Source organism: Macaca mulatta, chromosome 8, assembly GCF_049350105.2.
Source record: "Macaca mulatta isolate MMU2019108-1 chromosome 8, T2T-MMU8v2.0, whole genome shotgun sequence".
NCBI classification, from domain to species: domain Eukaryota; kingdom Metazoa; phylum Chordata; class Mammalia; order Primates; family Cercopithecidae; genus Macaca; species Macaca mulatta.
Genome location: NC_133413.1, coordinates 91,579,261 through 91,591,741, shown reverse-complemented (window position 1 = coordinate 91,591,741; position 12,481 = coordinate 91,579,261). Strand labels below are relative to the sequence as shown.

The 12,481-nt window shown below is 38.0% G+C and overlaps 1 protein-coding gene across 11 annotated transcripts in view; it reads left to right on the top strand.

The window, feature by feature from the left end:
* PAG1 (phosphoprotein membrane anchor with glycosphingolipid microdomains 1) overlaps positions 1-12,481 on the top strand; it is a 140,368-nt gene that overhangs the window by 48,241 nt on the left and 79,646 nt on the right. The window lies entirely within an intron of this gene.

Genomic DNA, 12,481 nt, shown 5'->3' with positions numbered 1-12,481 from the left:
ACTCTGTTGTGAACCGCACATGTGAGGGATCTAGGTTGTGCACTCCTTATGATGATCTGAGTGGAACAGTTTCATCCCGAAACCATCCCCACTCCCACTGTCTGTGGAAAAATTGTCTTCCATGAAACCGGTCCCTGGTGCCAAAAAGGTTGGGGACCACTGCTTTAGAGTTCCTCTTGGCTCCCCAAGTCGACCCCAGTGTGGAAGCTAAAGTACTTCCATCTTGTAAGCTAATCTACCATGTTGACTTCTTATGAACAGTTCCAGGAATGCTCTGAGATTTCCAGTTTATCTTTTGTTCCTTGTGTAAGAGCACATACCTACCGTAAATCCTGCCCTTAGAGCAGATCAACCTTGATATACTGGTACTTACTGTAAATCCTGCCTTTAGATCAAATTCCTACTCATTTCCTCTGGAGCATGTGTAACCCTTCCCTGGGCATATAATCCTTGGGTCTGGGGGTCTCATGATGAGGAGATCTACTTGTCTTGTGGCTACCCAAGACCATGCTCCTGTCCGTAAGTTCCCCAATAAAATCACCCTGTAACCACAAGATGGACTTGTCTGCCTCCTTCTTTGGTTTCTTGACTCCTTCTGTGTTTGGGGGTCACTTTGCATATGTGACCTTCTCATGAAACATCTGGTCATTAATGGAGTGATAGTTTCACAGCCAGACACCTGTCACACCCAAATTACTAACATAAGGTGATTCTGAATGCTGGACTTCTAGGATCAATCACAGGTTCTAGTACTTAAAAAAAAAACTTTAAAAACATTTTTTTAGAGACTCCTACTCCGTCTTATGAAAGCTCCATCCTTACCAGTGGAGAAAGAATTTCCCTGTTGGGTCTTTGTGTCTTGCAGGTGGCCAGGGATGCTCACTGAGGCCTGTCCTGTTCAGTCACAGAGAGCTCCAGACTCTTGAGCAAGGTTTAATGAAGCTGTGGCTGTGTTCTGTATTCCTTTTTCATGTCATGAAAAAAGATATTTCTTTTGTGGGCCTGCCACTTTAGGAATAAAAACCCTCCCCCGACTCCTTAGTACCAATATTGCTCTAAGAAGGAAGCACCTGGCTCTCATGGCCTTATCTGAGCCTCGAATAGAAGAGACCACACACGCTGGAACAGCCCTGCCCAGGCCCACCGGGAGAGATGACTCAGTTCCAAATAGGGCTTTCATTTTAGATATTTAAATTCTGAGTTTCTCATAGTTATTCATGACTAAGAAAAGGGGCAGCTCTGCACTATTCGTCCACTTACATATTTCCTTCCTTTCACTTTTTTCATCGTTTTCCCTTTCTCCTTTTATTTAGTAGATTTTTAAAAATAAATAAAATGCTATGTGGCATAGCACCTTGCCAAGCAGGAAATTCTTATAATTTCATAATATTTTCTAAAATAGATTTTAGACCAGCCATAGTGAAGTTTAATTATGGTGCTAATGTGCTTCTGAAGATTCCTGATAAAAGACTTGTGCCCTTAATCCCATCCACTCAAGAGGCCGAGGTGGGAGGATCACCTGAGTCCTGGAGTTTGAGGCTGCAGTGAACTATGATCGCACTGCTGTACTCTAGCCTGGGCAAAGAAACCCCATCTCTTAAAAAAAAAAAAAAAAAAAAAAAACAGATTTCTGTTGAAAGGATAAAGTTAACCCTGTCTATGATGGCTTTAACTATGATAAATCAGCCAGCAGTAAATTAAATAAATAAAATTTTTTTCTAATGTTTCATATAAGGGAAGAACCAAAAGATTGAGATTTATGTGAAAAATGAAAAATATCTGATAATGGGATCGCTGGAAAACTTAGAAAATTAGAAATGAGTTTGCGATTTCATTCATGTAATCCTTTGCCATTGCCCATCTGATGCCCATAGCCCAAAGGCATGCTGCCAATATGATTGTTTACATGTATTTTTTTATAGCTGAATGTATATAGTTTATAAAATGTATATATACCATTAAGATGTTGTTAGACAAGTATTAGGCCAAACAGGTTATGTTTGCAGAAAACAAGTGTGAATGCAAGGAGTTTAGTGTGTTCTTAAACTTCTGCTAACAAAAGAACTCCCATTTACTTTAACAGAGATAAGTTTGCCTCCTGAGTATACGAGAATGTGGCATAGACCACAGATAGCACCTCAGAATTGATGCGAAGTCGTGACTATCGCGATGAGTGTGGGTGCTTTTATAGATAACTGAGATGTTATTAGCTGAAGTGTCGAGAGGGGCTGGATTGTAATTATTGTTGACTCATTTTAAATTGCTTTGTTTTATAATCCCTTAATATAATAAATATGGTAATATTTGAAAATATGCCTCAAAGACACCAAAAGTGATGAAAACCACCGAATTACAAGACTAAACTGCTCCCTCCCATTTGCCGTCTGTCATCCTTTTCCCATGAAAGATGGCTTTTATAGGTTGAAAGCATAGAGGATGGCTCCTTCTTGTCATTCAGATCTCTGCTTAAGGGTTACCTTCTCAGAGAGGACTTCCCCCCAAGCATCCATGGCCTAGGAAACCCCCCAAGACACTCTCACCTTTCCTTTTTTACCTTTTAAATGTTCCGCATCTGATACTTTGGTGTTAGTCTTTTGTCAGTCATCACCTACAAGGTGCTAAGACCCCATCTGTTTTGTTCACCCTGTGTCCTGAGTGCCTAGAGCTGTGCCTGGCACTGAGTAGACATTCTTCAGATGTTCCATCTGCAGGTTTTCTCCTTTGGACCTACCCCTCTGCCTGACCCTGAGAGCATTTCGTCATCATTGCCTAGAATCAGGCCCTTGTTTTGGAATCTGTGGTACTGTATTCTCTGAATTTCCATCATTAACCAGCCTTTACTCCCTGGTGGCAGCATCTGATTAGTATGATGATAACACAACTACTGTATGTCAACATGATAAGCATTTGTGGCAAGTAAGTCCTATCAAATTTTCCAGCTGCAAGAGAACTTAAGAAAGGTTTTGAGAGGGAAACGTGTAGACATTTAAGCCTTTCCTATGCTAATGTTAACCCTCCAGATCAGTTGGCCAGAATGTTCTGCTCTGATGGTAGACCTGAGTAATAGCATATTGTAGCTTCCTTTTTTGGTACTGTTATTTAATTTACCCCCGTGAGTAATGCTGTAAGAAGGAAGGCTTTAAGAACACTTTACTTCTCATCCCCCCATTTCCAGCCCAGTAGCCTGAGTCTAATCTTGTTATGTCTGGGAATAGAGTTACTAGATTTTCTGCTAATGGCTGTATTTTACATGATAATGAATCCAGTCTTTTCTACAAAGTCTACTTCATTTATGCAAAACAGATATAATTTGGAATGTGTATGAATGAAGCTATTCTTTCAAGGGAGCAGAGAGGCTGCTGTAGAGCCTGTTAAATACAATTTTATGGGCCCTTATGTCAGGTTAACACAAGCAAATGTTGGTTCTGTGGTTATCAAAGCTAATGCTTATTGGATAGTCTCAGGTAAAACAAAAAACAGCTTTTGAATCTCAGGGCCTTTGCTACTTACTCCCTAATTTAAGCTCAACTTGTTTTCAACCATCTTTCACACTTTGAGTAGTGACCTCTTATACATTAGTGGCCTCAAAGTATTAGTGAGACTTCTGCTCATTGATTTTCAATAATATAGAGAAGGTATTCCAAACTGGTCATGGCTATTAACAGAGCAAAGGCAGAAAATTAAATTAGCAGGGGGATATATCAAAAGCCTTTTGTAAGTGCCATAAAGTCTCCAAAATCTAATCCCTGAGAGAAATGTATTTTGTTCTGGAAAGAATAGCTTTCTTCTATTCTGAAATACCTTTCATTTAATAGGAGAATGGATGATTGCCTGTGAATGGAATAGCAAGAATTCTCAATCCTTTAATTTTGCCACCAACTTGCTGTGGTTTATCTCAAAAAAATGATCAACCTATAAGAAAAACATCCGTGGGCTGCTCTGCTCTTTGACTTTTAGGTAGAGTTAATTGTATAGATTAATTTAAAAGTTAGGTATACTAATTAATAGTTGCACATTGCAGAAGTCCTTAGCTCAGGGTATTTATTGATTTTTGTCTTTTTTGAGTTTTATAAAAAAGCTAGATGCCTGAAAACACTGAATTGTTTTACAATGCTAAGTTAAGAATGAGTAACCCTGCCTTCTTACTAATGGACAAAATTTTGATTTTTGGATCTAACGCCAGTGGTCTAGTGCAGAAGCACAAATATTTACTTGCTTAATTTGGATGGATAATCAGTTTTTAAAATTTTTTTCAGAGGCAGGGGGTTAAAAAAATACTTAGGCCTTTTGTTTTGTTTTAAGATGGAGTCTCACTCTTTTTGCCCAGGCTGGAGTGCAATAGTGCAGTCTCGGCTCACTGCAACCTCTGCCTCATGGGTTCAAGTGATCTTCCTACCTCAGCCCCCTCAAGTAGATGGGATTACAGGTGTGCACTCCCACACCCAGCTAATTTTTGTATTTTTAGTAGAGATGGAGTTTCACCATGTTGGCCAGGCTTGTCTTGAACTACTGACCTTAAGTGATTGACCTCCCAAAGTGCTGGGATTACAGGCATGAGCCACAACACCCAGCCCCAAAATACTTAGGCTTTTAAAGCAAGATAAATGTGCTTCAGGGAGACCTTTTTGCAGAGGCTGATTTAGTTTTGGGAAGATAATAGACTCCTTTGAGAAGCTAATGAATATTCTAGACTGTCTGAAGAAAGACACATGCACAGAAAATTTGACATAATTGCAGGTAGTTTACAGACCCTCTGAAACTTGGCCAAGATCCTGTTGGCACTTATCTATAGGACTCCAGGTAAACAGACCCAGACTTATTTCTTCCAAGCAGGAGGTATGTTTAATTTTGTGCTGTAAATACTAGTCTTTCAATTTCTGGTAGTAACATAGCACCTCAGGCATATTTGAATTGTATAAAATGCTGTAATATTTTTATCTAGACAGAAACAACATTTACAGTTGGCCCTCTGCGTCTCTGGGTTCCACATCCATGGATTCAACCAACCTCTAATTCCAAGTATTCAAAGAAAAAAAAAAGAATACTTGCCTCTGTACCAAACGTGTACAAACTTCGTTTCTTGTTATTCTCTAAACAATGCAGTATATCAACTACTTACATAGCATTTACATTGTATTAAGTATTATAAGTAATCTGGACATGTTTTAAAGTACATGGGAGGATGTGTATAGTTTATATGCAAATACTATGCCATTTCATATATATATATATATATATATATATATACTTCAGTATATATACTTAAGTGTCTGGGGATTTTGATATCTGAGGAGGGTTCTGGAACCAGTCCCCCAGATACCAAGGGACAACTGTATTTAATCATTTTGCAATGAAGTATATATTTAAGATGCCAACAATTATTAAAGAAATAGTTAAATAGAACACTTATTGAATTAAGAAGATCCATTTTTTGTTTTTTTGTTTTTGGTTTTTTTTTGAGACATGACCTTGTCTATTGCCCAGGTTGGAGTGCAATGGTATAATCATATCTCAGTGCAGCTTCCAACTCCTGGGCTCAAACAACCCTCCTGCCTTAGCCTCCCCAAGTAGCTGGGACTACAGGTGCACACCATGATGCCTGGCTGCTTTTTTATCTTTCGTAAAGACGGGGTCTTTCTATGTTGCTCAGGCTGGTCACAAACTCCTGGTCTCAAGTGATCCTTTCACTTTGGCCTCCCAAAGCATTGTGATTACAGGCATGAGCCACCAGGCCTGGTCTGAATTTCTAATACCAGCTTTAAACAGTCTTGCTGTGGTGCCCAGGTTGGAGTGTAATGGTGTAATCATACCTCAGTACAGCCTCCAACTCCTGGGCTCAAGTGATCCTCCTGCCTTAGCCTCCTACAGGCGCACACCACCAGCTTTAAAAGGACCCCCAACTCAATTCTATTGTTAATTTTCAGTCTGTCTTTCCCCTAAGTGGCGATGTTAGGAAAGAAAATAGTATCAGCTTTTATTACCACTTGCCTGGCATTTTAAAATTTGTTTTTCCCAAGTATTCCTAGTAAATTTTTGCTTTATTCTGCTTTATGTACACACATTGAAACCTGCAGAAGGATGGTTTCTTTTCTTTGTGCTGCTGTTGTTCAGAACTGCTATAAGAATCTACAGGTCCCTTTTTGGGTCCATGGTAGATTACAGTTTAACAAGCATTTCATCTTAGCAGAACTAGTATTAGGATTGGGGAAAAATGAACAAAGAAATCTCTCACCGAACAATTCCTATATATCCACTAAGGTCCGGCTCAAATCTCCTCTTCTCTGCAAAAAGTTCCCTAATCTGTTCCATTTCACTTCCTTTGGCAAGTTTTTGATACCTCCCTTAAGGCAGTATTTACCGTTATCAGTTTATGTAGTCCCTTCTGCTAGACAAGGAGTTTAACTAATGGGACTGGAGTTATTTTTGCTTTTGTTATTGATATGTAAAACAATGGCTATCAAAGGATTTATATATATGGTAGGAAGAAGTACAAGAAAAGTCATTAATTAAAAAGAAAAAGGGATTTAAGTTATAAGTAAAAGACTGGACTTTGATATTCTAGTATATTTTACCAGTGATACCATTTTTCCAAACATTTCTGAAAAATTTAATAATCACATGAAACACACTCAGTTATTAAATGTATTTAACTATCAGTTATTGCTAAGATGGGATTAAAGTCAGTTCTTAATTTTTCAAAAAAATATGATCCCTGGGATGAATTCATTCATTTCATTAATTTACCAAACTGAATTCTTCGAATGTTTATTTTATACCTTGAAATCAGTTCCTCTTCCTGAATTTCCTATCCCAGTTAATGGCACCACCGTATGGGCAACATAGTGAGACCATGTCTCTACAAAAAAAAGTAAAAATTAGCCGGGCATGGTGGTACATTCCTGTAGTCCCACCTGTTTGGGAGGCTGAGGCAGAAGGATCGCTTGAGCCCAAGAGTTGTAGGCTGCAGTGAGCTATCATTGCACCGCCGCACTCCCGAGCAAGACCCTCTGTCAACAACAACAAAAAAGATATTAATTCAGAGATGAGATAGTGTCTTGGACAGGACTGACCTTGGCTTAGTCATTATATCCTTAAACTATTGATGTGCCTCAAGGTTATAATAATAATAATGACCACATTGGGTTCTTTCTACACACCAAGGACAGTGATAACACATTCTCCCTTCTCCCATCCAGTCTTCATCATGAGCTTTTGAAATGTAGGTATGATTGAGAGTGAGGGGTATAGGGACGACTCTTTGGGCTGGAATCAGACCTCTATCACCACTTACCAGCTGTCTCACTTAGACGTGTTTTCCTGCCCCCCCATGCCTTAGTATACTCATCTGTAAAACAGATAATACTATCTCATTCTGAGGATTGATAGAAATACTAATATACTCTTGAACCCTGTGCCTTATGTTAGCTGTTAGAGTCATTATCCTCATTTTGCAGTCAAGGCATCTGAGCCTCAGAGGTTAAATAACTTGCCCCATTTCTCACACAGTCAGTATGAATCAGAGCCAGGGTTTTGGAACCATCTGTCTGACTGCAAGGCCTTGTGTATGGGATATATCCTTATTGAACTGAATGGAAATTCACAATTACATGTTTTCAAATTTCATAGCATAGAAATTTGTCTTACATATGTTCTTCCTGGGTGATCTTATCCATTCCAAGGACTTCATTTGCCATCTAATTTAGAGTTGGCAAACTATGACCTGCAAACTGAATACATTCTGGCACCTAGTTTTGTAAATAAAGTTTTATTGGAACACAGGCACACTCATCCTTTAGCTACTGTTGATGGTGGCTTTTGTGCAACACTGTCAGAGTTGGGTAGTTGTGAGAGAGCCTATGGCCTGCAAAGCCTAAAATGTTTACTTTCTGGCCCTTTACAGAAAGCATTCGCATACCCTGATCTTGCTCACTACTTTCAGCCTTTCTCATAAGATCTTGATTCCTAAATTTAGCCACCCACCAAATTTCTTCATGCCCCATATCTACCTTAAAATCAACATTTTCCGCCGGGCGCGGTGGCTCAAGCCTGTAATCCCAGCACTTTGGGAGGCCGAGACGGGCGGATCACGAGGTCAGGAGATCGAGACCATCCTGGCTAACACGGTGAAACCCCGTCTCTACTACAAAATACAAAAAAAAAAAAACTAGCCGGGCGAGGTGGCGGGCGCCTGTAGTCCCAGCTACTCCGGAGGCTGAGGCAGGAGAATGGCGTGAACCCGGGAGGCGGAGCTTGCAGTGAGCTGAGATCCGGCCACTGCACTCCAGCCTGGGCGACAGAGCGAGACTCCGTCTCAAAAAAAAAAAAAAAAAAATCAACATTTTCCAGCCTGATTTCTTCAAATGTCCATTTCCCACCCTGAAATCAGTTCCTCTTCCTGAATTTCCTATCCCAGTTAATGACACCACGATATGCCCAAGGTATATCACCCCTTTTTATTGCTCATGCCTGATCTCTTCAAAAGGCCTGTTCATTGATTATCCTGAATACATACACTTTTTGAAGACAGCAACCTAGGCTTTTAAGTAACCAATGATGATCATTCTAGTATTCTCAGTCCCCATGTGTGATTAGACCAGAAATTCCTTTGACAGTCCGTCAGAAGTCGCTTTAAGGTGTATTCAATGAGAAATAACTATGGTCTGTCTCCATCCAGTAAGCCATGGAAATATGAATCCATTTCTCAACTTTAGATAGTATTTCACAAGTAAGAATTAAAGAATGCTAGAAAGTCAGAATATTGTAAAATTTGTAGTCATTACTGGAATATATGGAAAAGAACATGGGTATACGATTTATTGAGTTGTCACTTCAAAGTTATTCATCATTTATGTTTTAAAATTAAATCTCATTTATTTATTCAGGGCCTCCTTGGCTGGTAGAGTAAGAAGTTAAAGTTCTAACATCAGATTATCATTTTTTCTTGTTCATCCAAAGAATATATTCAGATAATACATTCATGTTCATTTTCATCAATATTACTTGAATATTATTCCAAAGCTCATGATCTTATTAACTCTGCATTCTCTTTTATGAATTTACAATTACAATTATGCTATAATAACTGATGAAGAGCACAGAAGAGCATAGTAAAAATAAATAAACTTTGAAATACGAAAGGTTTAGTGGGGATAATAAATATCCACTCAGTGTCTTAGCGTCTTTGATCTTGGCATTTGTTCTATCCAGCAAATATTTTCATAGTACTTTAATTTCAGTTTCTTTATCTGAAAAATTATGCAGGAGCAGCCTTTGTTTTCCAAGAACAACAGAGATGTTTATAGCATTTAAGTCAAAAGCAGAGGTAATAAATTCATTCTAATCCTCTGAGCAAAGACATTAGCCTTTGTGTAGCACAGGGATTTGAGTTCGTTCTCACAAAATAATCCCAAGAATAATAGTTCCCTGTGCTTACAATTGATCTTAAAGATTAATATATTTCTGTGGTTAATGATTATGTAATACATTAATAAGCTTCTCCAAATACTTCCTGAAATTTTAATTATCTGTAGACTTTTAAAGCTATATTTTGATCAGCCATGTAAAGAAGCAGTGTAACTCAATCACTGTCAAATTAAGGATGATTTTACGTTCTGCTTTAGAGAAAAATGCCACCCACTGTCAGTCTGCAAAATAGCTGAAATACTTAGAAGGAAAAAAGTAAGTAATTAAGGATGGTAAGCTAAAATACTGTCTCAATGCCCTTTTTGTCAACTAGCCTCATGCAGCGGTGGGGGCTACTGAACTTAGGATTTCACTGTGCCTTCTGCTGGGAGTGCAGGTGCCCTTGGCTGGCCTCCCACCTAAGCTAGAGGGTGGCACTTAAAGTCTCGACACAGAGTCTCATATATAAATCACTTTCAAGTATTTAAATAGGTTTTAGCTATGAAAATGAAAATTTGGAAACTGCTTGCTTCAACAATGAGGACATGACTAAGGATATAAAAATATTTAATAGTTTATAGTCTTCAAAATGATTTATGCAGGCTATTTTGAAACATAGAAATGCATTTTGTATGTAACTGAAAATGGTACATAACACTATATTTGCTGACGGCAACTTGCTAAATATTTACATAAAATTAAAAATCAAAGGAAATATCAGAGTACAATAGAGTTTAATGTTCATTGGTTTCTCTGTTTTCTATAAAGTTGTTTAACTTTACAAAAATTGTTATGACCTGTTTGTCTTAAGAACGTAAAAACCCTCCTTTTCTCATCATTCTAATGAGAAAGGATGTTCAGTGTTCCTAATGACTTAAAGATGAATTTTTGGAATAAGATCCATTTATAAATTAGGTCTCTTCTGATGTTTTTCTTTTCCTGGGTTGCCAAAATCTTATATATGTGCAATAAGCCAAAAAAAGGTGGGAAGATGAACAGAAGATTTAGATTTCTAATTAATCGAACACAAACAGAGAAATACCTAAGTAGATGTGCCAATCTATAGAAATTTATGTGACAGTTTGGGGCTGATGGTTTCAAAAATCTTAAGTCGTTTTTAAAGAGCACCTGGCTGTGATTCATGTAAATTAGGACTTTTCTGTTCTCATTTTTCTATTTCCTCTTATCACATCTAATAGGGACACTAATCCAGTAGTGCTCATTTTACATAAGAGCAGAGCCTTCAGGCTTAACTTGGGCATGTGATAGAGCTGGCATCACGTCATCCAGCCCAGCACTCAGTATCAGAGACAGCTTACAGATGGATGGAGAAAAACCCATCCATCTGTAAGAAAGACAACATAAGAAATAATGCTGCATTCATTAAGAGGCATATATATGTATAAGCTTTATCTCAAGAAAAGTAAAATGTAAGACAAATGTAAAGTCACAATCCTATAGAGAAAGAGAGTGGTAGAAGAATATGGGCAACTCAAATTCACTTTGGCCACCTTCTCTACTTGTTCAATTATATAAGGCTGATGTTTCTGGGAGGTGGAAGGCAGTGAGTTTGTGTTTCTTTTGGAATGAGCACATCTTCTACTGGCTTCTGCCAGCTCATGCAGCAGGAATGTGGGGATGTGACTGTGGAGTTGACTCACCAGCTGATGGACTCAAGCACCTACTTTTCTCCTTTCATTGCCTCAGTGGGTTTCTCTACATTGCCTTACTGTGTTTGCTTGTCTGTCTGTTTTCCTATCTGGAAGGAATCCAAATGCCTTAAATCCAAATGTATTTACCACACATGAATTAACTTATAGGCAAATATAGATGGAAAGGACTGTGAGTACCATTTATTTTTTCATTTCAGGACTAAGCTTTGGTCTCTCTCCCACATCTTGTCATGGCATTTTATGACAGCTACACTTATGAAGGGGTAACTTCATACTAAAATTGTGACTTGAGAACTGCAGCATGGTGCTGGAGCCTCAGATCCCTGTGATTTTAGAAGCATAAAACTCAAAACTGAATTTCAAAGAGGGTCTTCTCCAGCCACATTCTTACCACTCTTCTTGTGAATGTTTAAATCGAAGTTTGCTTTATTAGATACATTCTGGCATTTGGGTATATGAATGAGGTAGACTAATTTATGTGATTAAATTCTCATTCATTTGATAAGAGGATTAAATGCCTCATTGCAAAATGCCAAAGGATATTTTTAATTTCCAGTCTCAATTTTAATTGAAACACTATCATTCTGTTTTGAGCATTGAGGAATAGCAATGAAACATGTTTAAGTTATAAAGTAATGATTATGTTGTATTAACTTTAAGGCAGTTTTCCCTAGTTTTGTTTTCATAGGAAAAATATTTACAAGTTAATTTTTGTTTTTATCCATATATAAAATGAAAATAGTACATTAAACTTGCCATCCTGTGTCAAATGGGGCAGACTGAGGGAGAGACTAGGAGAGCAGGGCGGGACCTTCTCCATCCCCAGTCCCACCGTGGGGTTTGTTGTATGGTAGGTACTCAGTAAATATTTATTGAATCTCCAAATGAATGATTAACTACTGGGAGTCAGCAGTCTAGACTAGAGTACCAGCCCTGTTAGTCCTCAGTAATATCACTGAACCTCTCAGTCTCAGTTTACCCATTTGTAAAATAGGCATGGCGATGTTTCCTGTCGTTTTAATGGAAGACTGTGAGAATTAAAGGGAAAATGTGTGGCACATTTTAGAAAACTGGAAAATGGTGATATAAGGAATCCTTTCTGGCATTATTATTTTGCTATGTGCTGCTTGTTAGTGCCCAGTGTTTGTTAATATTAGCATCCAGTTAGCATTCAACAAATGCATATTTAAAATAAGCTAATGCACTCACAGTAAAATTGAGGACATATTAGCCATTTATCATAAATTATTTGACTTAGCATTTTTTAAACCCTATATTTATTTAGGCATAATTGTAATTCCTTTATGTACCTAGTTTACTTTTGCATTTTCATAGGTGGACATTGAAAAACATACATAGACAAATAAATCATTACTTCTCTGCAGCATTGTACATTAATAGCTTTT